Source organism: Coregonus clupeaformis, chromosome 19 (genome assembly GCF_020615455.1).
Source record: "Coregonus clupeaformis isolate EN_2021a chromosome 19, ASM2061545v1, whole genome shotgun sequence".
Taxonomy (NCBI): Eukaryota; Metazoa; Chordata; class Actinopteri; order Salmoniformes; family Salmonidae; genus Coregonus; species Coregonus clupeaformis.
Window position 1 is genome coordinate 22,589,348 of NC_059210.1, and position 27,463 is coordinate 22,616,810.

The 27,463-nt window shown below is 42.0% G+C and overlaps 1 protein-coding gene across 3 annotated transcripts in view; it reads right to left on the reverse strand.

Moving 5' to 3' along the window:
- dgkzb (diacylglycerol kinase, zeta b) overlaps positions 1-27,463 on the reverse strand; it is an 86,987-nt gene that overhangs the window by 30,511 nt on the left and 29,013 nt on the right. The gene's annotated exons all lie outside the window — the stretch shown is intronic.

The window sequence follows — 27,463 nt, forward strand, 5'->3', positions numbered from 1 at the left end:
TATAAATAATCGTAGAAAGAAATCCATATGGACTGAACCGGATATATCTAGGGCTAACTTGGTTCCTTCCATGTGATTTCAATCACTTTCTGACTGCACCCCTTTTGATTTGAATGAAACCTTTCATACATGTTTGCCCATGGTGGAAGTGGTCACAAGGTGACTTTTTGGAATGATAAAACATTCAAGAGATAGAGGTGCTTAAAGATGACAGAGTTGCGCTGAGATCTTTCACTTAAAATGTATGCCAAACAAAAACCATTGATTTAAAAGATTAACAAACCATACAACTGTACAAGGACTTTTAGTAGTTTGGTACCAGAATTTATGTGACCATGTTTTCCAAAAACGTTAATATCTGCTCCGAATAAAGATTAAAGACGTCTGCAGACAGAATGGGGTGTCAGCTACAGTAAGTGAAGTGGATTTACACCTGGTAACATAACTGCAGTAACGATTTCATCATGGGTCCCTGATCTGTACTACACATAATTATGGATATGAATGTCATTATTTTCATGGTGATATATCCTAAATAGGTACACAAAGGTATAAATATGCAACATCCTCCTTTGCATATTTGGGTATTATTCTACACACTGGCTATTATTTTAATGAGCTCCGCCACCAAACAAGACCACATTTGGTTGTTCCGGACTGGACCAAATCTGAACTAAATCATAGACATCTATGTTTCACAAGTTTGAACATCAATGTACAGCACAGAAGAGATCAGTAGAGTACAGTAAAGTACAGCACTGTAGAGTAGAGTTCAGTACAGTATAGTCAAGTAGAGTATAATTCAGTACAGTAGAATTCAGCACAGTAGAGTATAGTTCAGTACAGTACATTAGTGTACTCAACACATTTTACATTTACATTTGAGTCATTTAACAGACGCTCTTATCCAGAGCGACTTACAGTTAGTGAGTGCATAAATTTTTTCATACTGGTCCCCCGTGGGAAACGAACCCACAACCCTGGCGTTGCAAGCACCATGCTCTACAACCTGACCTACACGGGACAGTGTAGCTAGTGTGCTCTACTGTGTACTGTACTGAACACTACTCCACTTTATTCTAGTCTACTTTACAGTATAGGACAGGATCGTACTGTACTGAAATATACTCTACTTTTCTTTACTGTGCTGTACTCTACTGTAATGTATTGTACTGTACTGTGGTGTCCAAACTTGTGAAACATAGATGTCTATGATTGGTTCATCTTTGGTCCGGTGCGGAACGGACCAAATCAAAACCAATCATGGACGTCTATGTTTGGGCCAAACGAAGGCCGATCGTGAAAGCGAGAGGGGGGGGGGTGGTCCACGCTCTTGCTTTCACCACCAGATGACAGGAAGAGAATGAAAACGGTTATCAGCTGAGCGTAACAGTATGCCAGTGGAAGGGAGGACAGTAGCAGATGACCCAACTGTGGTTTGTGACTACTATGATTTCCCATTGTAGCCAATTCAATTGCAGAAATTCTGTTACCGATTTTTCAGAAATTCTGTTACTGATTTGGTAACAGAATTTCGAGTTTTAATCTCTTAATAATTCATAAACAATATTGATATCAGTAAAAACACTATAACGAATTGATAGGTCTACCTTAACTTGTTACTTCTGTGAACTTTCAGTATCCTCCCTCCTCATGAAGGAGAGAAATTAGAAACTATCTTAAAGATATGTGGGTTTTTGGTAACAGAATTTCAAAGCACAAGGCAATGTTTCTTAAACTTACAGAAAGCAAACAAAATATCCCAAACTAAATGTAAGTGTTGATATTAGTTGGCAGGGGTCTTTACTTCAACATTATTGTGTTTTGATGTATTTCTAATACCTTTTAAGACTTTTTCTGGTAGATGTTTTCGTGACCCAACAACCTCTCCCTCTCCATATTCAGGCCAGTTCCGGCCAAAGACTACCCGCTGCTCGCTTGTTAGCCGTACACTAACATGCTGACTAGACCGGCCACGTTGGGTGCGCGAGTGTTGCAAAATAAATGTACACACGTCATTCAATAATTTCATCCAATCGGGCATCTGCGTAGCCAGGCGCTAAAATATGAATTTGGTTCTAATATAGACGCTTTATGCGCTGCAAGTCCCGCCTCTCCCATCTACTCATTGGTTTTCATGAGCATACTAATGCACGTGGGTGATTCAAAGATGATCGAGGAGAGATTTATCAAAGAAAACGAACTAAAAACTAACTAGGGTTGCCCTTTTATCTGTGGATACAGTAGAGAACACAATACTTTGTATGACTGAAAATTGTTCAAAATTCTACAAAAGATCCATAAAAAAAGGACCATATGCATTTCAGGTAAAATAGAAACTTCTTCTCCCCAATTTCGTGAAATCCAATTGGTAGTTACAGTCTTGTCCCATCGCTGCAACTCCCGTACAGACTCGGGAGAGGCAAAGGTCAAGATCCATGCGTCCTCCGAAACACGACCCCGCCAAGCCGCACTGCTTCTTGACACACTGCTCGCTTAACCCGGAAGCCAGCCGCACCAATGTGTCGGAGGAAACACCGTACAACTGGCGACCGAAGTCAGTGTACATGCGCCCGGCCTGCCACAAGGAGTCGCTAGAGCGCGATGGGACAAGGGCATCCCGGCCGGCCAAACCCTCCTCTAACCCGGATGACGCTGGGCCAATTGCGCGCCGCCTCATGGGTCTCCCGGTCGCGGCCGGCCGCGACACAGCCTGGGATCGAACCTGGGTCTGTATGATGCCTCTAGTACTGCGATGCAGTGCCTTAGACCGCTGCGCCACTCGGGAGGCCTGGTTTTGGTATTTTAACCTGGGTGTCATGAATGCGTCTGGTGGGGACAGACAAAATCAACATGCGCACGATGGCGCATGAAAATGCACGTGCGGAGCCGTTTTGGTCAAGGTGTAAGGATCTCGCTAACGATCATCAGCGTGTATCATCACATTGACTTTTGACTGCGCTGACCTTTTCTGACATATTCAAATGCCAGCGACAAGCCATTTAAAATGAAGAGCTCTATAAATGTGGATTTTCATATCGTAGTGCACGCACACACACACACACTGAAATATGGATGTGTGAGGTACGTAGGTAGAAGGTGGGATGTAGGCCTATTGATTTGGTGGTACTTTGCTCAGAGTGTTGAATATGGAGTGAGTTATGTTTGTCTCCTGTGGCTTTCTCTAGATGTATAATGGGAGGCAGGTGGACTGTTAGACGGGCGTGACATAACAGCTTGTTATGTAGTACTATAGTGGATCACTCCAATATGGTATCCTTCCGTGCGGCAGGATACATTCTGAGTAAGAATTTGAGATTAGTCCTGTGTACCGGGTAGTGCTGCGGCTGACCCCCTTAAATAGCTGCTGCCGCACTACTCCCTCCTCTTCCTTTTCTCTGCTCATTCCAGAGAGGATTCGCTTGGTAAGAGCTCTATTTTAGAGTGTATAAGCGCAGAAGTATACCCGCAGCTATTCAATAGCTTGGCGCAGCTAGCTAGCCTCTCCATCAGTGTGCTCTGCTGTCCTCCCACTCGGTTTGGCTTGTGCCATCCCGTTTGGGTTTCGTCCTTATTTTTATTACTTGTGACAGTGTACCAACCTGGGTGACCCTCGGTTTGGTCCACCAGTATTGCGGTGCTGAGGGTTTGTCTTAGTTGTCTGTGTGACTTGTCTGTCCACCGGAACCCTCCCGGTTTTAGCCTTCGGGTTCGGGGACTGCGCCTATCCCGCAAGATCGGGAGACTGGGTATGTTTCGCTCCAACGGGCTTGCAGATCTCCCCTGAGAGTGAACTAGGTGTCGCAAGGCGCACCGCGTTTCATCTCTCACAGGGCGCAGCCATCTTGCCTAGACTCCTAGACTCTTGTGTTCTCCACGGTGAACGAGCTATGCAAAGTAGCTAGCTTAACGAGAAGTGACCATCAATCTTTACTATTATACAGTATTGCGCAGTGTTTACTATAAACATAGTATATTACACTGTTGGCTTAATTATTTCCACAAGGAAAAGGTACAGCCATTCACGTCTCCTCTCCTTTAGATAGGGTATGAGACTAAGGCTGATACTGTAGGTCCCATTCTATACTATCATACAGTATTGTGTATACTATAGACACAGTGGTATTACACTGTTGGCTTAATTTACAACTATTGGGCTGAGTTTATGTTGGCCCAACCATAGTGAGATTACACTGGTGTTTTTTTTTCACACAGTTGCTGGGTTGCGATAGTTTTTGTTACACTATTTTACAGTACAGAGAGTAACTATCATCGTTTCCTATGGAAACTCACAGGGTTTCAGTGCATAGCTGTGTTTACTATAGTTCTGATGCACTACTTTACAGTACAGCCAGTAACTATCCCTTAAATGAAAACTGACAGCTCTATTACACTACTGTTTTTTTCACACAGTATGTAGCTGGATTTACTATAGTTTTTCTGTTGCACTACTTACAGTAGGCTACATACAGTAACTATGCTAGTTTCCAGTCACTTTTAATCTATTACACTGCGGTCTTGCACAGTGTGTAGCTGGGGTTACTAGTATTTATTTTGTACTTACAGTTAAGACAGTAACTATCCTAGTTTCCCCTGGAAACTCACATTACAGCTCTATTACACTGCTGTTTATCACACAGTGCGTAGCTGGGTTGGTGCTCGATAGTTTCTGTTACACTACTTTACAGTACATTCAGTAACTATCCTAGCTAGTTTCCCTTGGAAACTCACAACTCAGCTCTATTACACTGAGGGTTTCAGTATATAGTTGTGTTTACTATAGTTCTGTTACATTACTTTACAGTACAGACAGTAACTGTCCTAGTTTCCCTTAGAAACTCACAAAATGTCTAGATTACACTGCTGGTCTTACGCAGTGTGTAGCTGGGGTTGCCATATTATTTTGTTACAGTGCAGGGTATGTAACAGTGTTGCTTCCGTCCCTCTCCTCGCCCCTACCTGGGCTTGAACCAGGGACCCTCTGCACACATCGACAACAGTCACCCTCGAAGCACCGTTTCCCGTCGCTCCACAAAAGCCGCGGCCCTTGCAGAGCAAGGGAAACAACTACTTCAAGGTCTCAGAGCGAGTGACGTCACTGATTGAAACGCTATTAGTGCGCACCGCTAACTAGCTAGCTATTTCACACCGGTTACACAGGGTATACACTACCCATCTCTTCTTCCCACAGAGTGAAACTACCATTTCCAGTATGGCTTTTTGCCTTGAGAAATGAGAGGTGTCCCTGCCCACAGGCAGCGAACTGCGTCTAAGAAGTGTGGCACTCTGCAGTCATCCTGAGGTGCTTGCCACTGGCATTGGCACCTTCTCACAGACCCAAAGGCCAATCTGAGAGATGCAAGTGGAGTCCCCATGGGCACTGAATACAGTGATGGAAGGCTACGAACTCTAATTCCGATGCTGGCCACCGCTATAATTCTGGCGCCTCAAATGTCTTAGGGTCTTCTAGTGTTGATGCCATGGTTGACTGAATGTTTACGAATTAGTTCAGATGAAGGGGTGTCAACCTACATCCTAACCCCTTATGCTGGCCAAGGGTTCTGTCTGACAGACACGTTAACCGGCCATTACAGTTGTCCACATATGCCCCTCTCGCTGTTGCAGGTGATGTGTTATGCCCGGTTAGGGCAATGGACACTTTTCAATGCTTTAAGCTTTATCAGTTTTCATTTACTATGGTGAGAGAGTTCTGGGCCAAGGCCTATCCGACCGGACTCTCACATTGCATGGTCGACACTGTTACTGCAGCATTTCGGCCCGCCGGCCTTTGCCTTTTGCTGTCGTGGCACATTCTGCTGGAGGAGTAACTGCCTTACCTGGACGATTGGATAGTCTGCCCCATCCAGGAAACAGGCCACAACGGACATGAAGACCCTCTTGAACCACATTCAAGTTCTAGGCCTCACCCTACACGAGGAGAATAGTCACCTGACGGAAGGTGATCCATCTCAAGATGTCCATAGACTCGGCTCTCATGAGGACACGTCTCCCTCAGGTGAGAGTAACATAATCCTATCCTACCTCAGCAGTTTCCGCCTCGGACAAGCCATGTCGGTGTTAGAGTGCCTACTGACGGTGGCTTCACTGTTGGTTCTGCTGGGCATTCTCCATCAGGCCACTCCAGCGATGGTTCAACTCCCACGGCCGGCACCCAAAACAACACAGACACCGTCAACTGTTGGTGATGACTGCATGTTTGAGGACCCTATCGAAGTGGCTATCCCGTTCCTTCTTGTTAAAGGGGGTGAGCCTGATCAGAGTCCACTGCAGAAGCCTCTCTGACGGGTTGAGGTGCCGTGTTAAGAGGCATGGCAGCCATCGGCCGCTGGAGCCCCCCATGGAGGGGTCAACACATCAATGTGCTGGAGCTCAGGGTGGTTCGCCTAGTTCTTAAACGTTTACATTTTAGTCATTTAGCAGACGCTCTTCTCCAGAGCGATTTACAGGAGCAATTAGGATTAATGCCTTGCTCAATGGCACATGTTTCAATTAGTCGGCTTGGGGATTCGAACCAGCAACATTTTGGTTACTGGCCCAACGCTCTTAACCACTAGGCTACCTGCCTTCAACAGTTCCAGCCCTACTTGGTAGGACAGCATTTCCTGATCCAATGGCTCGGGAGCTCTTGCCGTGGGCCCAGACACGCTACAAGCAGCACATATCTTGCCTTGCCATCGCTACAAGCAGCACATATCCGGGCCTGCCGGGGGAGGGACTATAGAGTCTACACCTTCAGTTGGTGCTACAGCTTTGGGAAAGATTCGGGAGAGCACAGGTGGACCTGTTTGCATTTCAGAGAACACTCACTGTCCCAGCTGGTTCTCGATGTCAGTCCCTATGGGTCTGGACGCCCTCGCCCACGATTGGCCGGCAATGCCGCTTTACGACCATTTTCCCTGATCACAGCTATGCTAGACAGGGTCATCTTGATTGGTCACCAGCTGCTCTTGATAGCTCCATGCTGGCTGAGACTACCATGGTTCAGCCTTCTGCTGTCTCTCCTCTCGGGGACCCCATGGCAGTTGACCCTGAGGCCCGACCTTCTCTTCAGGCTGGGGGGACACTGTGGCATCCGGACCCGCACCACCTCCAGCTTCGGGCTTGGCCTCTGGGAGGCCTTAGTGGACCAGTCTAGGTCTTCAGGACAATGTGGTGAACACGTTGCGGAGCGCCATGGTTTCTTCCACCAATCATATCAAATGTGGTGGGGCATATTCTGTACCTGGTTTGAGAGCCATATGTGCAAACTATTTTACGGTTTTCACAGTCACTGCGGGCCGAGCGACATCCACATTGTGAGTGTATTTAGCCGCTATCTCGGCATACCCACGATGTAGCTACTCCTCTAGTAGAAAGCACCATTATTTGTCAAACAGATGGAAAAGGGCTGTAACATAACTAAATGTGGAATAAGTCAAGGGGTATGAATACTTTCTGAAGGCACTGTAGATAACCAATCTGGGTCATCCATGGCCCTAGCCTACATTCATCCTCATGTCCATATCAGTCCAAATCAAATGCTAAACCCTCACTTTGATCCACCTCATCGTCGCTCCATTGAAAAAGTACACACATTAAATGAAATATGTTTCCTCTGCACAAAGGACGAGGGCAGAATGGGGTAGAATGAGGATGAGGCACAACAAAGGCCGTGAATAATGTGAAAAAAGGGGGGAGAGGACGGGCCAAAGCCATTTCCACTGTGCCCGGCGAGGGTAAATGGACTGGCAATGAGGATAGAGGAGAGGGGAGAAGAGGACATGGTATGGGGTGGGAGGATGGAGGGAGGGAGATAAACCACATGAAAGGAATAAATCAGCTGCAAATAGAGAGGAAGTCGAATGCGGTGTTAAGTAACACCGTCAGAATAGAGGCCCTGACGCATCGTGTACATCGGTCTACTGTATTACCAAAAAGGTCGGCTAGTGGGTTTGCGTTGCCTAATTGACTACTGTGTAACTTCACGGAAGTGTTAGTCAAGTGCAGTAGAAGTGGAATTGCGATTTTTGCCCTACTTTCACAAAGCTATGCTTAGCTCTATTACCGCCCAAATGGTAGAATCTGGCTTTAGCGCGTTGATACTTGAGCTATTGTCAGTTTTTGGCATTAGTTCCCATGAGGACACCCCTCCAGGGAGAAAGAAAAGAAATGGTTTAAAACAATAAAAAAAACTATTAAGCATATTCAAAAATCCCCTATGTCATAAAAAAAGTCCATCATTCTTCCTAACTATTTAAGTCACCAGCCGCCACTGTAAGAACCCAGCCTAAGAAAATGTTATCTACAGGAAACATAAGAAGCTCTCATATGAGTGCTACAGTGCCCTCAGAAAGTATTCACACCCTTTGACTTTTTCCACATTTTGTTGTGTTACAGCCTGAATTTAAAATTGAATAAATGTTTTTTTTTTTATGTCACTGGTCTACACACAATAAACCATAATGTCAACATTATGTTTTTTATTTTATTTTATTTTTTATATACAAAATGAAAAGCTGAAATGTCTTGAGTCAATAAGTATTCAACCCCTTTGTTATGGCAAAGTTATGGCATCATGTTAAGCACTATTATTGCACACAGAGTAAGTCCATGCAACTTATTATGTGACTTGTTAAGCACATTTTTACTCCTGAACTTATTTAGGCTAGCCATAACAAAGGGGTTGAATACTTATTGACTCAAGACATTTCAGCTTTTCATTTTTAATGAATTTGTAAAAATGTCAAAAAACATAATTCCACTTTGACATTATGGGTATTATGTGTAGGCCAGTGACAAAAAAATCTCAATTTAAATTCAGGCTGTAACACAACAAAATGTGGAAAAGGTCAAGGGGTGTGAATACTTTCTGAAGGCACTGTATATAAAACATTATTACAGTAATATAGCAGCTGAAATATTATAGCATGTCAATTGTAAGAAAATAAAACAGTATTACTTGTTAACCCTTTACAAAATGGCAGATTTGGGCACTGATAAGCGCCTACATTGGAACGCAGTGGCTGTACAGTAACATGCTATAAATGTCAGAGCTCAGGCTCTGCGCTTCACAGCACTGTATGGTTTTTAATGACAATCGTTCTGACCTTGAGCACCGCACGTGACAGGAAGTTGCCTCCATCCCTCCCACTAATTGGGCAACTTTTGCAAATGTTCTGTTGTCTGAGTTAGGGAAATGCTGTAAATTAATAGGACTAAGTATTTTGAAAGATGAGACATTGAAGATTATAATAAATACCGCTTTGATGTCATACAAGCAAGACAAATATGCACTTCATATTTCCATATCATAAAACGTAACGTTTTTGATCACTGTTTGATGTAGTTACAAGATGACATGGCGTCATACCCTGGGTTGTTCTGAACAGAATGAGCCTGTTTGTCTATTGTGAAGAAAATCTGCTGCAGAACACGCACCTGAATGCACTCATGACTTCTTTCAAAGCGGACCAAAATTACGATCTATTTCTCTGAATTGTCGTGTGAAAGCCTCACACTGTAAGATTGTATTTTATAATTTATCTAGTCATGTTGGCAATAAAACAAGCTTTCAAATGATGCCCACCTGACCCAGATAGCGATTTATAATGGGCCATTTTTGGATTGTGTATCCAACAGTAATTGTGTGATGGCAGGGATGCAGGGTTGTGTTTCAAACAAAACAACTACAAGTGTGCTCACTCTAGTTCCTCAACGGCACAGCTAGGAGAGCTCAAAAAAGCACCTTATAGTTGAAGACTATTCTTTGAGTCATAAAAATGCATTGAAATTACTTAGAAACTGTGCACACTTTGGAGAGATGTGGACACCTGGAGACACCAGTTAGTGCTCTCACTCAAACCCTTGACATTTTTTTGTCTTATGTTGCACCTATCCCACATTTTCCAGGAACATTCTTATCATGTTACTGAATGTATCCAGAGTATTGTAAGATTTTGTTATCAACAAATGTGGCAAAAGGTACAGTAAATGTAAAAAGCACATGAAATCAACAGTGTAATGTTTGGATTCAGTCTTGTGTCAGGTGAACTGTTGTAATAATTTCCCCATAATCTCCAAACTGTTCCCTTTCAATTGCTACCATGGTTATGCATATGCATTTCATATTTCCTCTGTAAGAAACATTTCAATTTAGCCCTATCCGTATGCAGTGCATTCGGAAGGTATTCAGACCCCTTGACTTCTTCTACATTTAGAACATTTACATATTCTAAAATGGATTAAATTATATTGTATAATCTACACACAATACCCCATAAAGACAAAGCAAAAACAGGTTTGTTTATAAATGTATATATAAAAAATATAAAAATAATACTACCTTATTTACATAAGTACTCAGACCATTTGCTATGAGACTCGAAATTGAGCTCAGGTGCATCCTGTTTCCATTGATCATCCTTGTGATGTTTCTACAACTTGAATAGAGTCCACCTGTGGTAAATTCAACTGATTGGACATGATTTGGAAAGGCACACACACATCTATATAAGGTCCCACAGTGGACAATGCATGTCAGAGCAAAAACCAAGCCATGAGGTCGAAGGAATTGTCCGTAGAGCTCCGAGACAGGATTGTGTCGAGGCACAGATCTGGGGAAGGGTGCAAAAATATCTGCAGCATTGAAGGTCCCCAGGAATATAGTGGCCTCCAAATTGTTTAAATGGAAAAAGGTTGGAACCACCAAGACTCTTCCTAGAGCTGGCTGCCCGGCCAAACTGAGCAATTTGGAGAGAAGGGCCTTGGTCAGGGAGGTGACCAAGAACATGATGATCACTTTGACAGAGCTCCAGAGTTCCTCTGTGGAGATGGGAGAACCTTCCAGAAGGACAACCATCTCTGCAGCACTCCACCAATCAGGCCTTTATGGTAGAGTGGCCAGACGGAAGCCACTCCTCAGTAAAAGGCACATGACAGCCTGCTTGGAGTTTTTGACTCTCTGAACATGAGAAACAAGATTCTCTGGTCTGATGAAACAAAGATTGAACTCTTTGGCCTGAGTGCCAAGCATCACATCTGGAGGAAACCTGGCACCATCCCTACGGTGAAGCATGGTGGTGGCAGCATCATGCTGTGGGGATGTTTTTCAGCGGCAGGGACTGGGAGACTAGTCAGTATCGAGGGAAGGATGAACGGAGCACAGTACTGAGAAATCCTTGATGAAAACCTGCTCCAGAGCACTCAGGACCTCAGACTGGGGTGAAGGTTCACCTTACAACAGGACAACGACCCTAAGCACACAGCCAATACAACGCAGGAGTGGCTTCGGGACAAGTCTCTGAATGTCCTTGAGTGGCCCAGCCAGAGCCCGGACTTGAACCCGATCGAACATCTCTGGAGAGACCTGAAAATAGCTGTGCAGTGACACTCCCCATCCAACCTGACAGAGCTTTAGAGAATCTGCAGAGAAAAATGGGAGAAACTCCCCAAATACAGGTGTGCCAAGCTTGTAGCTTTATACCCAAGAAGACCCAAGGCTGTAATCGCTGCCAAAGGTGCTTCAACAAAGTACTGAGTAAAAGGTCTGACAACTTTTTTTATTTTTAATACATTTGCAAAAATGTATACTAACCTGTTTTTGCTTTATCATTATGGGGTATTGTGGGTAGATTGATGAGGAAAAACTATTTAATCAATTTTAGAATAAGACTAACGTATCAAAATGTGGAAAAGGTCAAGGGGTCTGAATACTTTCCAAATGCACTGTAGGCCAATTCTTACGAGTGTAAAGGGTTAAACAAAACAATTTATTTCTCAGCAATTGTATTATTATAAAATAATATAATTTCCCCTTTTTTTTGCAGACAATATAGCTCAGTATTTGTATTATACTGTGTTTTTTGCTCATCTTTATCAAGGGTGACAATAATTTTGGACCATAGGGATAGCAAAAGTCTAACCAAATTTACCACCGGCATTACGATCGGGTCATGTGCAGCTGCGCTCTGAATTGATAATTATTTGGGTGCTGCCAGCTGTGGACAGGATTGAAATAATCCCAACCCAAGGAAAACTGTGGCGTACCCTCAATTCTGTGACACACCATTTTTTCCTAATCATCTCGCAAATCTCTGTTTCGGACTAAACTGACTTTATGACCACAGTTATCCTATTTACACTTTGTAGTCAATTTTAACACTAGGATAAATGTCTCTGACTCATATCAATGCCACATAAGAAGTTGGTTTTTCGATTTAGTTGCTCTTTAAAGGCCAACTCTGTGAGAGCCATTTTTAGAGGCATTTTTGATCATTCAAATTAATGATATAGACCAATAAATGCTTGAAGATATAGAAGTATAATATTACTTATTAATGCCTCATGAGCTTAGTTTAACTGTCTAACCCCATAATAACCGAAATGCACTGCAAAAAGTGAAATCTAAGCAAGCCTAAATATCTTGCATCAATATTTTTTAATCTTATATTGAGTGATAATTCTCTTGAAATTAGTGTGCTTGTTTTACCAAGCTAAATTATCTAATGTTATTGGCAGATAATTTTGCTTATTCTAACCTAAAAATGGCTTAATACAAGTAACTGATCTTATTTCACAATATTTTTCAAGATATTTCACCGTAAGACAATTAAGGTAAAATATCTTAAAATATCTTAAAATAAGATAAATTACTTGTATTAACCATTTTAGGTTAAAATAAGCAAAATTATCTGCCAATAACAACCATTTAGCTTGGATTTTTTAAAACATAAATTAAGAGAATTATCACTCAATATAAAATATTGAGGCTTGCTTTTAGATTTAACTTTTGGCAGTGTGGTGTAGAACTTTTTATTATCATTATTATTAAGGAGTGGGCCTTTTAATGGCTGGTGAATCTGTACAAAAGCCATTTAAAAGCCATTTAATGAACTGAGTAACCATTTCCAGGGGGACCATTACAGCAGTAATTTTGGCTACCGTGCCAGTGACCTACAATAATACACTATCATACTGATGCACCATTTCCACTCATTTGATTCAAATTTGTCTGAGGAAGTGGGCCAGTTCAGAGGTAATCTATCTGTCCCCGAAAATGCTATGAGAACACACGTGCACACACATACACACGCAAATACACCGATTTTGGAGTAAACTATCACTTCTTTGAGATTACTGTTCTTCACAGCGAATGGTATTTTAGACACCACCTCTCATTATCTTTCCGCGTGATATAATATCAAAAATGTATCCAGTGTTCAACTTCATGCATTCATGGCTATTGACATTGATCGACCACTTCTACCCTGACTGGCTGTAACGTTAACATTCAATCAATGGTAACACCTTGACAACAGCTAGCCTCTGCGGTGAGCCGTGAGGTGAGCGGCACTCTAGGAAATTAAGACGGGTAAACCTGCTGCTAGTCCTGATTATCACCACAGAGGCGTCGTGACGATGTTCACAGCAGATGATCACGAGGCTTCTCTGACCTGTACTGCTTCTACCTGATAGGAACTTCACTATTTTTAGCGCTTTCTCTTCGCTCTCATGTGTTGCCTAGTGGCAACACCTGCAGCTGCTTTCAGTCGACAGCGTGTAAACTCAGATTTTTTCTCTTATTCGCATATGTTGTAATTGGACCCTACTTTAAATCATCTGATATGTTTGTGTTGTGCCCGCCATCAGTTGAGACACAACATGCTCTTGAATACAGGGTTGATGTCATTTCAATCACCCCTTTTAATTTCAGCCAGACATCACATTTAGTCTTCAGCGACTAAGCGAGATGTATCCCCCACAACCCAAAAACGTTTTGTCACACTCAAGGCTACAATTGGGTGGGGAGTGCAGTTGAGTATTCCACTACTTCTATATTCGGGGGTAAACGCAGCAATGGCTGATGCTGTGGTCAACTACCAGTGAGTCAACTGACGGGGAGAGAACCAGAATCTCAGCCATTTAATTAATTTATGATTTATGATTAATCCCCTGTTTATAAATGATCCTCATAAAATATTGTTCCCATTAGCTTCCCATTTATCGTTCTTACTAGGTGTTTGAAAATGTACACTGAAAAGTCTTCACTTACAAACAGCCATTTTAGCCTTCCCTGAAGAACAACAAGATTTGCTGCCACTATTTCTATTATGATAACTTGTTTTTTTTTTTGTAATAGGTCGTAATCTTGAAAGCTTTGAAGAAGCAAAGAATATAGTGACGTGATAACGACAAAACATGGTCTGTGCATCACTCACAATACTGACTGTTGATTTATATATTTTTTTAAAATAAAATACTGTACAGTATTTACACAGACACAACTAAAACTCAAGTCAAATGCAAATTCAATATGCTGTATGAGCTAAGCTTTAATCAAACCAATTGATAAGAAACCAAAAATTACAGTCCTACATTTGAAACACAACTACAAAATCACTAACAACTCTACACTGACTTCTCTTCCAAGGGTTAGGAAAAAGTAGTAGTATACAACCTGAGATGGAGGCGCTCAATCAATCAAGCTTCTCTGTTGTCAGCAACAACAAAAAACATTACATTATGAAGAAAGAGGGAGAGGAGGGAAAACGAGGGGAAAGGGAGGGATAGACAGAGGAGGAAGACCTAAGGAGGAGGGCTGATCTAAGAGTGAAGGGTGTGATCTATTGGCCCCTGGTGAGAGCCTTGTTAGTGTGGGAGAAGGGAGAGAGGGAATCAGGGACAGAGACACAGTAAGCTGCCGTTTTAAAATAACTCCCAGAGATAACAAGATGAACTAACTCTGTAAGCTTACGAGCTACACAAACTCTCACTCACAAAGCTACGAGAACGAAGATACACGCATAAACACACACACAGACATGCACATGCAAACGTGTGCACACACACACACCTGGCATTCTTTTATTTTGGAGTGAACTATCACTTTACTTCACTGGGTAATGGGTAAAGTACTGTTAATGCAAATGGTTTTCTAGCCACCTAGACATGTAGTCACTTTACCTCTTTCCAGTTCCACATCATATAATAATATTTACTTTAGATGTCAAGTATGCTTACACTGTTTATAACTGAACTGATTGCAGCGGTCGGTATAATGCTATATAAACTGTGTCTGTTTGTGACAGCACTGAGAACAGCAGCTGGATGTTTATTCTGCACTCTTGTTTGTGTTGGCTCACTTCACTCCGCCCCTTTCTAGATAAAACAAGCCCTGGTAGTAACCACTCCAACACTCTCCCATAATGAATTTCATTACCACTTCAAGGCCCTCATGCTGTTGCATTATGGATCAGTTAGCTTAAAACCAGGAAGGAGTTTGAATTTTAATTCAGCAAATATATAATGACAGTGTGTATTCCGACAGAAATCAAACAATTTTCAGACAATTCCAAATACAGTACTTAATTAAGTTCACCCTCTGCCGCCATTGTTACAATGTATCCAATTAGCAAGTACAAAGGTATAATTTACAAATGTATCTAATTACTAGGTTTGGAGAATAATGGAGTGCTATGGGTTGTCTTGGTTGTTACCATGGAGTCATAGGTATGTGTCCAAAATGGCACCCTATTCCCTATTGTGCACTACTTTTGACCAGAGTGCAATTTGGGACGCAGACATGGTAACCAGCAGACCCACCAACTCAAAGCAAGGGGCTTTAAATAAAGAGTGACTTTTAAATGAATGACGCTCTTTCTCTTCCTCAAGTCACTTGTATTGTTTACCTGCAGTGTTGCCTGCATGGTTCATTCACACACATATGATACAACTAAATTCCATTTCTTATACCACACAATCCTTAGTTTTAGGCTAACAATAGGCTATATGCTTTTGCTAGTGGGTGTGAGGAGTAATTCCCCTTTCTGTCCAATGAGGTAATTTCTGGGCAATATTTCTGTCCATTTAGGGGACCCCTTTTGGCTAAAGAGCAGCCCCCAAAATCCTGTATAACCTCTAAATGATTATCATAATTTTTCATAATTTTCCCAAATCAGCAGTTATATAGCGTTCAAGCTACCAAAACAAGTAAGGCAACACTGTTTTGACAGTAAGCCAGCTAGTCAGACACATGACTAATTTCTGTCTGTCCCCTGGCCCTAAGAATGACTAATTCTTAATTCCGACGTATTCGGTTCTCCTGTAAATAATACTAGCATCCAGTTGCATTTTGATAATGTGACAACATAGATCTGGCAAACCCCATCTCCTTGGATTTCGTTTCACCCTAGAAAACAGACACTGCCATGGCACGAGAGAGAGAGACAGACACGCCTGTATGAATTGACCATGCCTCCTGCAGGAATTTGAGCCTTTGTGAATGAATTGTGCAGGGGGTCTTGCAGGAATCCTGTAGAACTGACAAAATCCTGCACAAACATGACAATTCCTGAAGGAATCCTGCAGGACGGAAACCTGCATGATTTTTATATTTCTGCAGGATATGGCACTTCCTGCAGGTTAGGGCAATTCCTGCAGGACCAATTCCAGCATGATTTCTAGGGCCATATCGGATAGTCAAACTACTGAAGGAGGAGATAAAGTGTGTGTGGATGTGAGTGTACATAATTTTGTATATAGCTAGCTATTTTTTTTGTGTTTGCAGAATATTTGTCATGCGTAAATTAGCTAGCTTAGCTAGCATGTTCTCTACCACTGGCTGCTATATAGCTAGCTAGCTAGTTTTGCTGAAGAAAAACACCTCTTATTTCTCACGCGTTTAAAAAAGTACTGTTTTTATTTCTAATTAATCCATTGTATATTCAGTGCGTTAACTTTTCAACTGTGCCTCCGAATCATTTTGAAATCGGAGCATTGTAACCGTGGCAGCTTCACCCATAATCTTTCTGCCATCGCACTGTGAACCACGGCAGATTGAAGCTTGTGATTGGTTTAGTAAGGGAACGGGACGAAGGCGATTTGAGGCGCGTTTGTAAAGAAACGCCCCTCACGATTAGAGTGGAGTGCAGCCACAGCAGACTGGACAGGGACATTCGTTCTATGCGCTGATCAAAGTTAATGAACTCAGTTATCAAAAGAGCAGCACAGCAACTTGTAGCGCTGTTTTGATAAACATAATTGTCAAGAACTTAATTTTCTGTCACTCCTGTCCTTGTTGCAGAATGCTTCCTTATGACAGCATGTGATAATAGGCTATAGCCTACTACTAGTGATTTAATCCACCACTTGCATTAGCCCATATCCATAGGCTACATTATTCACCTAGTTTCTTCATTGGCAATTTAGCACTAGGTTCATTAGGCTGTAACAACGAAAAGGCAGCATTCAGCAGGAATTTTGGGTAACCTGATAACTGTATTATGAACATTATTTTGCCCAAACAGATTATGAACCCATTCTACGCCCCCTTTTTAAAGGGATAGTTCACCCAAATGAATTACATATTTACATGTTGGTTTCTTATGAATAAGGAGAGACTGCAATCCATCCTATGGTTAGCCACAAAACATAACAGAACGGGTTGGCTTAGATTGTTAACAACAGTTGTTGGTTAGCTAGCTAGCAAATATTTGCCATATTAGCATAGACTTGACATCAGTCAAAACAAGACAAGGGATCATGAACAAGATAAAACTAGCTGAATCAAGCCACCTACAATTACCCACATGGCAGCTTCTTGTCATTGTTGCTAGCTATCTGGCCATCCAGAATCACAACAACACAGAGACTTCTGCCCCATTGAAATGTTTTCGTGACGTTGTCAGCTAAGCTGTCTATTCAACTTTAAAAGATTCCTGAATACACCTGACCTGTGATAAATATATATATATATATATATATATATATATATATATATATATATATTCCACCCTGGTCATGGGCCTAAGCCATGTGAAAATATGTAGAAATGCAGGAAATTAGCTTTGAAACTTATTTTCTTTCCTGGGAGTGGGAACCCCAAACCCTCCGGCTAGGGGTGGAACATAGACATTCACGATAGGAAATCTTACTCCAAGCTACAGTATCTTCAAAGTCAATACTTTGTAGAGCCACCTTTTGCAGCAATTACAGCTGCAAGTCTCTTGGGGTATGTCTCTATAAGCTTGGCACATCTAGCCACTGGGATTTTTGCCCATTCTTCAAGGCAAAACTGCTCCAGCTCCTTCAAGTTGGATGGGTTCCGCTGGTGTACAGCAATCTTTAAGTCATACCACAGATTCTCAATTGGATTGAGGTCTGGGCTTTGACTAGGCCATTCCAAGACATTGAATTGTTTCCCCTTAAACCACTCAAGTGTTGCTTTAGCAGTATGATTAGGATCATTGTCCTGCTGGAATCCTGTCCCCCCTCGGAAGACTGAAACAGGTTTCCCTCAAGAATTTCCCTGTATTTAGCACCATCCATCATTCCTTAAATTCTGACCAGTTTCACAGTCCCTGCAGATGAAAAACATCCCCACAGCATGATGCTGCCACCACCACCATGCTTCACTGTGGGGATGGTGTTCTCCGGGTGATGAGAGGTGTTGGGTTTGCGCCAGACATAGCGTTTTCCTTGATGGCCAAAAAGCAAAATTTCTGGCTCATCTGACCAGAGTAACTTCTTCCATATGTTTGGGGAGTCTCCCACATGCCTTTTGGCGAACACCAAACATGTTTGCTAATTTGTTTCTTTAAGCAATGGCTTTTTTTTCTGGCCACTCTTCTGTAAAGCCCAGCTCTGTGTAGTGTACGGCTTAAAGTGGTCCTATGGACAGATACTCCAATCTCCGCTGTGGAGCTTTGCAGCTCCTTCAGTGTTATCTTTGGTCTCTTTGTTGCCTCTCTGATTAATGCCCTCCTTGCCTGGTCCGTGAGTTTTAGTGGGCGCCCTCTCTTGGCAGGTTTGTTGTGGTGCCATATTCTTTCCATTTTTTTATAATGGATTTAATGGTGCTCCGTGGGATGTTCAAAGTTTCTGATATTTTTTTTATAACCCAACCCTGATCTGTACTTCTCCACAACTTTGTCCCTGACCTGTTTGGAGAGCTCTGTGGTCTTCATGGTGCCGCTTGCTTTGTGGTGCCCCTTGCTTAGTGGTGTTGAGAACATGTGTATATATACTGAGATCATGTGACAGATCATGTGACACTTAGATTGCACACAGGTGGACTTTATTTAACTAATTATGTGACTTCTGAAGGTAATTGGTTGCACCAGATCTTATTTAGGGACTTCATAGCAAAGGGGATGAATACATATGCACGCAACACTTTTCCGTTATTTATTTCTTAGAATTTTTTGAAACAAGTTATTTTTTTCCTTTCACTTCACCAATTTTGACTATTTTGTGTATGTCCATTATATGAAATCCAAATAAAAATCCATTTAAATTGCAGGTTGTAATGCAACAAAATGGGAAAATCGCCAAGGGGGATGAATACTTTTGCAAGGCACTGTATAACCAGAGATACTTGAAAATAATGACCTCCCTGGTATAACTTAGCTAACGACGTTAGATAACATTATTGCTGGTTATGTAGCCCACTGGGCACAGATGTCAATTCAACGTCTATTCCACGTTGGTTGAACGTAATTTAATTGAAATCAAGTAGAAAAATATTGATTCAACCAGTGTGCCCAGTGGGAGGTAGCTATCTTTTGAAAAAGCGAGGCAGGCTAGCTAGCGTTAGCTAGTTAGGCAGGCTAGCTAACGTTTTTGCTAACATTAGCGTAGTTCGCTAGCTAGATAACTAGCTAGCTAGCTACCTCATTACAACTTAGTTAGGTCGTAGCTCATACAAGTTTATTGTGTATTGTCATTTTGGTTGTGAATTGCATTATCAAAAAACGTTGTCCTTTCTTCATAACAAAATGCAATTTACCACTTGGCTGTCTATTGTATCACCCTGTCACAGGCCCTCCGAGTCAACACCACCTCATAAGATGAGGAAGTACATTGGTTTATGAGGATTGCCTGCTGCAGTTGTTTAAGAGATGTCCAGTTTGCAGCTGAACATGCAACATAGAGAAGACAAGCAAGGGAACCCTCAGCATCACGCAGACATGCCCTCGCTGTGAGCATTCCTGTAAATGGAAGGCTAGGTTATGAAGGGGAACAGGGTGGACACTTGAATCAGGTTGGTGACATTTGACATAGTCAAAGGTCAAAAACAGTTTCAAGTTCTGTCCCAATTCCCCTTCATAACCTAGCCTGGTGGCAACAGTCTGATCAGTGTTTACCATTCTATTTCACTTCACATATCATGATATCTGAAGTGAAATAGAAAGGTGAACACCAGTGATCAGGTTGGTTCCACCATGCTAATCATAACCACCATTGATAATGTAATCAGTGCTCAGTGTGTGTGTTTGTGTGTGACCAACCAGTATCTTTGATGAAGGGCCAGGAGCTGATCTGCGCTGCCATGCCCATCCTACGTACGGGTTTGCTACGCACTTTTCAGTAGTTGGTATTCAGACTTACCTTATGCAGGTGCGTAACGGGCTTTGCAGGCGTGGTTCCCTTGTGCGCGCTGAATACATTTAATTAAACCCTCCCACTTGCTGGCCAACATAATTTATCGTGGAGTTTTAATTCAATTGCACAACGTTAGCCTAATATGATCCATTAATGTTAGCGACCCTCAGGAACAACTTCACGGACGTGACAGAGGCAAGAAAGGTAAACAGAATGGAATGATGCAAAATGGCTACAAATGGAAGAATACTAACACTAAAGTGACACTTATAAACGTATGTGGGTATTACTGACGGTGGATCCCAATAGTGGCTAATTTTTAACATGATCCAAATTGTAAAATAAAATGGAGAAAAAACCGGCATATAATTAAAACATTCTAAAACTCATACATCAACTCGGTTGGTTCAGCCCTATAGAAGCCTATAGCTTGGGTCTCCAAATGTCCTCCATGCAAATTATGAGAGCACACAATAAAATTCAGAATAATGGCACAGCTAAATTATTTATAGCCTACTTCACTGTGGAAAAGGGGCCGCAATACATGTCATGTTGATATGATTTTCAGTTTGCTTCCATATGACTGGTTTCACAGGGATCATAAGAAAAAATAAATCTAAAACAATTGCTGTGTATTTACAATCCCTTCTCCAAACTGATTACTCATTTACCTAGCTCTTATCAATTAATACATTTCAGTGCATGGAAAATGCTGTTATTTCTATTGGAAAAAAGAAAGTATATGCTTTTTCCACTTGGTACCGGCAGGTTTGCTCGACCATATTCATGGTTTCCTCGCGTGAAATTATGAGGGAATTAAGTCAAGGTAAGAATTCGGCGTATCTGTAGACACACCTCCATCACACTTTAATTTCTTAGATCTCCACCCTGAACGAATAGCGGGTGAATAGCATGCTATTCTCATGCTTAAGTTCAAGGTCAGAATACGCATAGAGAGAAAAGTGCATAAAAAGGGAATTACGTTCCATTTACGCACATTTAACTCGGGTCGGAATCGGCTCCCTTGGAGACTTGCAAGATGTTGTGATGGAGACCAACAGACAGGAGCGATACTGATGTCTCTGAAGAAAGAGCGACCTAGCACATGGCATAACATTTTTACTAGACAACTTTTACTTGTATTGTCTTATTATATTATTGAATTGACTGGTATTAGTCGATATGGGGGAGGGAGAAACCCTGTGTATTCTGCAACAGGATCAGGGAACTCCTGTTGTATACGGGACACCACACAGGAAGGTATGACCACTGACGTGTTTCCCAAGATAGCCCCATTACCACCAGACAAAATGCTGATAGGCACAGTATCTGTATCGGCTGGAAATGACCGAAGATGAAAGGTGCACATTGTTATATTATCAGAACACTGCTTCTATGGAATTATGTAATGATGGACCTGTTACTACATTTTAAAACACTTAGTTTAGAATATATACATAAATTCAGCAATTGCATTCTTCTCATAATACTCTGTAGGCTACTGACCTATTCAATGCTTCCTCCGGCATCTCACCATACATCTGCCTGTAGTTATTGACCTCAAGCTGCAGGAGGTTTGTTTGTTGTGATTGAGTGGAAGGAAAGAGCTGCGGGAAAGCTTCTGACAGATAGGTGTGTCTTGGTTGTGGCAAGGACACACCCAAGAATCACCCACATCAAACCACAACCCCAAGCCAACTCATGTTTTGCTTCTGTTATGGCCGCCAGCATTTCTTGTCAGGCAAAGCCAAAAAAACGAGGCCAAATCTGCAGGTGCAGTTCCCCTTTACAACAAATGTGCCCAAATATCAAATATTGCCCAAATACATAGAATATTATATGTATGATATCCAGTAGATACCTTTCTTTGTACCACAGTCAAGATTTCATAGTAAAACTGAAAATCATACTACTTCTATCCAAGACAGTAGCTAAGTTGTTCGGATGTAGCAATGCTACCACCTAGTGGGTCATATAAGTACCAGTGGATCTCGTATCTCCCTGTTCAAATACACTTACATTTACATTTACATTTAGTCTTACAAAATTAGAATTCAGTATGTTCCTTTATTTTGAACCTTTCCCTTTAGTGGACCTTAATAATGATACATTAATGTTTCAAACACCTGATCATGTTTCTGGGAAGACGTCTTAAAAGTTATGTGAGCTCTACTCAACCTCCTATTTTCAATTTTTAGACCCAAATGGATTTATGACTCTCCTTTACACCTCCCTCCCTGTCCCTCCTCCTATCAGTCTTCTTCTCAATTCCCTCTCTCCTTCCCTCTTTGGCTATACTCTCTACTACTCCTTTGCTCTCTCTCTCTCTCTCTCCATATTTGCTCTTTGCTGCCCCTTTCCCCTCCAACTGTGTGTGTCCTAACCCCGTTGCCCCTCATGTCCTCTCTCCTCCTCATTCAGGTCACAGCAAAGCTGCCTCCCTAAGTCTTCTTCTCCCTCTCTCTCTAGCTCCTTGCTCTCGCTTTCCATCTCCATCTCTTCTCCATGCTGTGCCTTTCCCCTCTAGATTGTGTGTCCTAACCCTAGCGCCCCTCCTCTCCTCTCCCATCTCCTCTGCAGGACACAGGAGAGCTGCCCTCCTGTACTGGTGCTGGCCTGGTCCCCAAACACACGGGTAGACTCCTGGGCCTTCCTCTGTGACAATGACCCCATAGTATAAATAGAAACAGGACACAGTGGCGACAAAGATAGCCCAGGAAATGGGTCTGTGTAATCCCTGGGTCCTAACTGCGTCACTGTGATGCGCGCAGTGTATGCACGTGTCTGTGTGTCTCTGTGTGTGTGACACTAGCAGCGAGTCTCATCACACTCCAATCAGGTTTCATTTTACCTCATCCATAACGGTTTGTCTGGCCTAGGGAGTAACATGGGTAACTGGGATCCCGGGAACGCTCTTCACATTTCCCCCAAATATAAAATGACAAAACCCGGGAAATTATAACATTTTCCCCCAATGTCGGCACTAATGCAGGCCCTACGCAACATGCGCAGCATCAAATTAGCAAAAAATGAAATGGCACATTATCCAAACAGGTTGTCGCATGGAAGCCTTTAGCCTAGGTTATTTAATTCACAAAAGGGCCAGAAATTCAAAGCGCACGCATAATTCACACTGCCGGATTGCGCACATGACTCGAATGCAGTTAATAAACCCTACAAGAAACCCCTACAGTAGGCCTATAGCCTATAAAAGAATGTGTCCCTCTTTGAGCTGTCATTGTGAATCTTCAGACAGTCACACATTTGATAGGCATCTCTGTCACAGACATGAAGTGTCTTAACAATTCAGAGAGGCAGGAGGGAAAATTAAATATTCTCCTGTCCCAGAGCCTAGTCTATTTTCCTATCCAGTCCCAATCCCAGTGAAACCCAAAATCCTGACTCCTGTCGCACATGAAGATTCCTAACTTTATTATGTAATCAATAGGTTGCATTATCAAAGCACGTCACTCGCCTATGCATGCCAAAATATCGTTAGAACATGTCCCCCGCTTCCCTGCGCTGTCTCGTACTTGCTGCCCATATGAGAGCTTCGGTGGAGAATGTGTGTTCAACAAACGGTATGAGAGTAGATATGGATATCTTCTAAACAGAGTTGTTCCCTGTTAAGATAACTTGATATTTAAACTATTTCTACTCTTCATCTCCCCGTTGTTCTTGAGCTGATCTGCTATCTGTATAATAATTAATTTGATTTTGCCAAATATAGGAGATATTATGTCATTCGTTGAAGGAGGTTATCTAGCAAGTTTAGCAACTTTGGTCATTTAACTTTTGTTTGACTGCCATTACAAAGTTAAGAATGATTCGACAATGCTATACTCGGAGTGCGCTCTGTGCCAAGATGCGCTGGTAATCAAAGATAGAGTAACTATCATTAGTAAATATCCGTTTCATTTGCTCTGAAACCTTTACATAGCGGCGCAGCCAAGCCAACAAGGTGGCGCAGCACCGCTCTTATTTGAGGAGAACCCTGGCATAGTGACAATATCTTGGTTTTAAACGCTTTAAATGGACACTTCCAATTTTTGCGGTATCTCCCGCAACTCTCTTGATAAATATGAAGTATTCCCCGGTATTGAAACTTGGTAGATTTTCAGGAAAATAATAATCCCTAGTCTGGCCCAAGGGATCCCAGTTAAGCTGGGATAGGGATGGTCTTTTTAGTCAAGCCCCATTAGACAGATGCATCAAAATGGATTGGGAGTCAAAATGTAAATGTATTTTAATTGCAACAACCAATTTAAAAGAGAACATTTTGCTTCATCCTCGACTCATTATCTAAAACCAGTAAGAGTTCACATCTCTCCGTGTCACCACAGTTACTCTATCCTGTGTCTCATCATCAGAGGTGCTGGCAGCACATGTGCCGAGGCAGCATGGGAGAGAAAATGACCAGCTGGCCGCGCACACACACACACACACACACACACACACACACACACCTAGTGGCCGTGCTCTGTCCCTTTCTCTCACACAAACACACACCTAGCGGCCGTGCTGTTACACAGGAGCCCAGGTGGCAGAAAGAGAGAGAAAGAGAGACAGCGCTGTTCTGGATGGCATTATCAGATTACGCCCAGCTCAGTGACTAACTGGGCGCAGACATTAAAACCCACCCTACAGGTGTCACCTCACCATCAACAGGGAACCAGCGACCCACCGGTAGAGAAGGTTATTTGTGTATTTTGGTTTCAATGGGGCGGAGCTGTGGTACAATGGATGTCAGGTGTTCTGGGTGGTGTTCATTAGGCACCAAACAGAAGAAATGGACTGAAACAGGGAGGGACTACTTGGACTTGCCCAATAAGAAATGTTTTAAAACGTTTTAAAACATTTTCTGCTGCCTTGCCCTAATGAATATGACCCTGGCCTGTTGTACCTACAGGTATCTGCCAAAATAAAGGAAACACCAACATAACACAAGTGTCTTAATAGGGCGTTGGGCAACAATGAGCCGCTAGAACAGCTTCAATGCGCCTTGGTATAGTTTCTGCAAGTGTTTGGAACTCTATTGGAGGGATGCGACACCATTCTTCCACGAGAAATTCCATCATTTGGTGTTTTGTTGATGGTGGTGGAACACACTCCCAGGCACAGCTCCAGTATCTCCCATAAGTATTCAATTGGGTTGAGATCTGGTGACTGAGACACACACACACACCCTTTAAACACTGGCATACCACACACCCCCGCAGCCCCCGCAAGGCAGGGGACCCCTGGATGATGCCCCCCCCCCTTCAACCACCCACCCAGATAGAAAATGAACACGTCATAAGCCATGGCAACAACAAAAAAGTTAATTACAAGAAATTAGCTGTAAAACTGCAACATTTTCTCTCAGCCTCATGGAAAAATGTGTAGAATAGCATGAGATTAGCTATAAAACTGCAAATTTTTCTCTCTGCCCTACGGCAATATGTACAGATTTTCAGGCAACCAAATACAATCAAAGTTTATATGTTATCGCAGGTGCAGCGAAATGCTTATGTTTATGGTTCTAGCTCCAACAGTGCAGTAATATCTAGCAATAAAATAACAATACACACATAATCCAAAACTTTAAATATATATATAAAGAAAAATAAGACATCTCAGAATGAGCATTCAAATTTGCTTTCAAAGAGCAACTTTTTTTGTCAGCTGTGTGAAAGCAACTGCTTTCAATATACTTTGTATCCCTCATTTACTCAAGTGTTTCCTTTATTATGGCTGTTACTTGTATGTCTATGCTGATAGAGGTTGAAAAGACTGTGGAAGAAAGGTATGGTATTTGATTCCAAAGTATTATATAGTGGCTTGGCAAAATGTCCCTCTATTGTTTTCAAGAACTAAGAGCTAATTCACCCCTACATTAGTTGTGATGGAAGGGCCAAGAGTGTCCAACTATACATGGCTTGACAAGTGTCGTCTGTGGGTCACCAGCACCTGAGGACAATTCAGTTTTATTCCAATATCATACAAACAACATTTAACAAACAGACACAAATGACTGGCCCATAACACACACACACACACACACACACACACACACACACACACACACACACACACAATGATGATTCATTAGTCAGGGGGGACTGGTTAAATGTGTGTGGTTGTTTGGTGTGACTGACTGGACATGACAGTTGTTGGTGAGCAGTGAACTGCTACAGAGGCAACCATTGTGTTTCTATCACCACATTTGCATCACACTCAAATAAAAGCAAATGATATGTGCACAGATTATCTTGTTCAGGAATTACATCACAAACACACACACACACCCACGAATACATTTTACATTTTAGTAATTTAGCAGACAATCTTATCCAGAGCGACTTACAATTAGTGCATTCATCTTAAAATAGGTAGGCAGGACAACCACATACAGTCTCTTAGTCATAGTAAGTACATTTTTCCTCAATAAAGCAGCTATCAGCAAAGTCAGTGCTAGTAGGGGAGAAATAAAGTGAAGTGCGAGTGTTAGTTCACAAAAGGCTACTTAAATGTTTTTTAATAATAATAATTACACACATGAGTAAACACACCCACACACATACACAAACAGTGTCACACACACACACACACACACACACTGTGTCAAACACACACCATTTACAGGTCTGTATTCAGCTTTATGTCATTGCACTGAAAAAAACAGATATTTATGAGTACCTTGCACAAGTATATAAGAAACCCTTTCAAGGTGAACCCTTTGTGCTTTGAAGGTGAATGACTTGACCAAGGCATACCACTATGGATGAACTATATGTACTAGGAAGTTTTCAGCTATCATTCGATTTCCTCAAAACATATGAGATGATAATTCATTACATGTCCTATCTTCATGGCTTGATCTCATTTACGAGTGTGATAAACAAACTATGCCATTCACGTAAAGCATAGGTAAAGGAAGGACAACATTGACAACTAAATCACAAGGGTTCCTGTTGCTTCAAGGTAATACGGTTACGGCCTAATATATTGGCACAATTCACTTTTCTTATTTCTTCTAAAATAAGTTGAAGTCACCAAACCTTGTTATTGGATTTTCAACATTGAAGAACAAGTTTACAAATGT